Source organism: Tuber melanosporum, assembly GCF_000151645.1.
Source record: "Tuber melanosporum whole genome shotgun sequence assembly, scaffold_37, strain Mel28".
Lineage (NCBI taxonomy): Eukaryota > Fungi > Ascomycota > Pezizomycetes > Pezizales > Tuberaceae > Tuber > Tuber melanosporum.
In genome coordinates, this window is record NW_003299052.1 from 568,446 (window position 1) to 572,821 (window position 4,376).

A 4,376-nucleotide genomic window follows, 5' to 3' on the forward strand; every position below is an offset into this window, starting at 1 on the left:
GTTTCTTCTGGAAGTCTGGTAGGATCCTACTGATACAGCATTTTATGATCTGAAGAATGAAGGTCGCACTGTCAAAGTAATCGGGTCTAGTATATCGCACTGGAGATCTCTGGTTTGGGCCTTGTTGGTGATGTTTGTTATATGGAACCTGGTGATCATATCCCCGCGGATGGTAAAGTATCTTTATCTCGGGCCATAGTTTTCAGAAATCAACGGGCTAACTGGATCCAGAACTATACCGAACGAGCGACGGTGAAGCGAAACAGTGATCACTAAATGCACTGTGAAAACTCTGCACAACCACAGGCAGGGAAGTTCACCAAGATCGCTCCACAACTTGCTCTATTCCACAGCTCTCTATCTCTCGCTCCACAACTCTGCTGATTCACAAATCTTCGACTCTAACTAAACTAACTAACAGGAAAAGACAGGAGTATAATAAACAACAACGAGCACCAACCCAATCCTTCCTGCAATCACCGCATACAGGTATCTCCAACACCTCCCACAGTCATCACCATTTCCTCAGTGTGCTCCCATGCTATCAATCATGCTAACAAAGAGAGAACAAACAACAGGCTCAAAGACGCTCCAATTGACTTCCGCGCTCCCGTTGCTAACAAAATAAATACAGGAACGAGGACTCCCGACAGACTATAACTCCCACACCGCCTGTACCCTTCTCCGCCGGAAGCGCCTATTCAAAGCGTATAACGAGAGCCTCTGCTCCAACGAAAAAAATCTACTAACAAACAAGTGGCGGGAGGGGAGCGGACAGACGGGAACTGACAAACGACCGGCCCCGGGAATATAAATCAAATTTGCGGATAGGCGGACAGACGGGCGATAAAAGAACCAATGGGGGTATACGGGCGGCGGTAGTGCCGATGGGCGGATATGCTGGCGGACGAGAGAACAAAGCCTTGAGCACGCCGAGCAGCATCCACAATTTCCAGCAATAATATCAAGGCTGACCAATCCTCTGCTACAGGTTAATCGGGTCAAATGAAGAAAACTGCTGCTGACGAGGTTATGGCTAAGATCGAAGCTAATAATCCCGGAGTTCACCGATTAGATTGCTTGGTTTTATGGTAGCAAGATTCTCGAGGGCATCGGCACTTTTATGGTCACCAATGTTGGTGTCCACAGCAGCCTTGGTAAAACCACGATGGCATTGAGAGAGGAAACCGAGGCTAGGCCTTTTCAAATAAAGCTCAAAAACTTGACTGAAGCGATCGCGAAGCTCGTTGGAGCATGAGCTATTAGTATTCCTGCAGTAGGCCCAGATGCTAATAATTGTCTCAGCTCCGCCTTACTCCTCTTTATCGTTCGCTTATTCATGTTCCTGGTTCAGATTAGGTGCAGTGATGAGACACCACCCGAAAAGGGTCAGAGGATCATGCGCATTCTCATTACGGTAATACCGTGGTCGTTGTTGCTGTGCCGGAGGGAGTTCCGCTTGCTGTAGCACTGGGGTTGCTTGTGCAACAACTAGCATAATTAGGGGTAGCGGTCTTGTTCGTGTCCCACGTGCTTAAAAGGCAATATAAAACGCAACGGTAGTTTTCTCCGATATGACTAGCACTGTTGCGCAGAACAAGATGAGTGCGGTGGCAGGGACTTCGGGGATGGCCTCCCCTTTTCGTAACAAGATCCCTACGACTTCGATCAAGGGGTATTGGAAGAACCAGTTGATCGCGCCGGATTCTCAATGGAGGTTTCAATTGCCACGTTTTTTTCTACGTTGTCTCTCACGGGCAAGGATCTTCTCGACCAGTCATTTATTATTAACTCCACGGCTTCGAGGGTGAGGGAGGTGGCGAAGTCATTTTCATTGGATCTAAAACCCAAACGCTTTTCTTGGGTTTGCACGAGATTTCTTAGAGGCACTGGGCTATCCAGTGAGCGTGCTGACTCTGAAATTGTTCAATTTATCGCCTTTGATTCCAGAAGCAGGTATATAGGCAGTTCTATCAGAATACCTAATAGCAAATATTGCATGCTTGTCCCGGTTGCCTCTGCGATACCTTTGGCCAAGTGTACCTGGATTGTTAATGACAGTTCAGTGTCTGAAAGGTGCTAAATCACAACTCACAGAGGAGAATACGAGAGATTTGAGTTAGGTTGTTTAGGACCATTCCAATCGTCTCTTCGCACCATCGGCCTCCTTGCTTACCGCATTTTCTCCACCCGGCCCCGTGGAATGTCTGGAACAATGGCTGATGGTTCATCCAAGGTTTGAATTGGTGATGTCTTTGGGGATATGGTTTCCCGAGCGCCGGTGGTGTTCAGGATCCTCTTCGTGGTGATGTTCCGCGCTCTTTGTCTGAGTTTCAAAAGGCTGGTGTCTTCTTTTACATGGTGACTGCCAATGTTCGCAAATGGCCAGTCCGGTCAGGCTTGGGCACGAGCTGGCGGGCCTTGGCTATTCCGAGGGCCGACCTGGCAGGGTTATCGGCCGCAGTCCGGTTTCTGGGCTCGTCCGTCCTAGCCTGGCCGGACTACAGATATCAGGAGGAGGGTTCCGAGTGATCGAACCTGATTTCGGTAATTCTGGGGAGCGTTTGGGGCATGTGTACTTTGGCATCAATTGAGCCGTACACGATCATACGCGCCAACAGCATCCGTGCCTACATGTGATAGGTTACCTTAACTAATATTACATATACCCTAGGAGTTCAATGATCGCTCTATACACGACTTAGCGGAGATCCGCAGTGTACTATAAACCCACATTCCGGCCTAAATAGTGGTCTAACTTGGGAATCACAATCAAGAGAAAAAATAGTCTATGATGCAGAATCGTTAGTATGGGGAGTACTTGGAGAAGGATGAGGTGGAGGAAAGGCTGTGAGGAAAATAGTTAGGTATTTTGCGTTTGTACGGATACTGATGTGGTAGGGAAGATACCATGAAATCGAAACCAAATAATATTTGTTAATGTGTGAGCGATTTGCACATACCTTAAGAATATACCGAGTCATGGCAAGCTGCCCAGCATCCAGACTGCCCTCAAAGCTGAGGAATGTGGGAATATTTATTTTTTGATTTCTATTCTTTTGTCCCGGAGTTGAGCTGGCGGAAGGATCTTCAGCTATTGCACGGATGTTGGCGAATATCAATATATGCCTTCAAGTTTCTTCAGATATCTGTACTCATGCTCGGATATCTGAGGACATGTTCGGATATCTGCGGATATTCCCGTGCATCTGAAGATGTCTGCCACACAGACAAAATATTTACTAATTAGATGGCATATGCCGAAAGCCTTTCGGTGCCTCTAGGTATCTATGATGCCCGCGGTCTTTCACAAGACCTGGCCCACAAAGTTTTAAACTGCTGTGACTTTCCCAGGCGGCGAAAGCCGCAACTACTGAGATCACAGACTATCACTCGGCTGGAAACTAAACGCCAAGGCGACTAGGCAACGATCGAAAAGAGGGGTAAGAAACGATTTCTCTCTCTCTATCTCTCGAACAATCGCTCGCTGTCATCAACTTGGTTGATCTTTTTTTTGACCGCACCCAAATAACTAAACTAACCGACAGGAAAAGATAGGACTATAAACAAACGACAAAATCGCATATCCATCCGTCGCCACACATACCCTCTGCCCTCTCCTATTATCCCCGTAAGTTTCCCCGCCCTCCCTTCATTCCCATTGCTAACAGAGGCGGGGAAGAAAAGAAAGACGAGTTCCTTAAAGAACTCACAAGCTCCCCACAGTGCTCCCGCCGCCATGCTACTTCCAGCTCTGCGATCCCTCCTGGGTGTCCTACTCCGGTGTTAACAAAAGAGATATAGGAAATACAAGGACTTCCGTACCGCTCCCATGACACTCCCCCTCCACCCGGCGTCCTTCCACGGATGCACTACCGCGAACGAAGCGATGTGCAATGGCCGACCGCGAGCAACCAAACTTGACGGATGGGTAAACGAGCGCAAGGGCAGACGGGCATGGGAACGGACGGGCTAGGGATCGGATCGATGGTTGACAAAGGTCGTTATCGCAAGCATTCTGAGTATGCTCGGAAAACTTTGGGTAGGTTCTGAGCATGCTGAGTGGGCTGTGAGAATATAGAGCAGTGTTTCCAACACAAGGTCCAGTTCGGTTTTATATTGACCTTGCCCGGCTGGACTGTATGTCCGCCGGCTATCTACAAGCCTGCCTGGTCGCTTACAAACATTGGTGACTTCTGATAATTTAATTACTGCTAGGGCTATTGCTACCGAATGTGGAATTTATACCCTCAGCGGTATCATTATGGAAAGACCCAAATTCGGACGACTCTCGACACCGGGGGTGGGTGCCGTCACTCCCTATCTACGAGCGCTTGCTTGTTCCGCTCCTGAGGACAAGAGAATCTTGGTTCGCA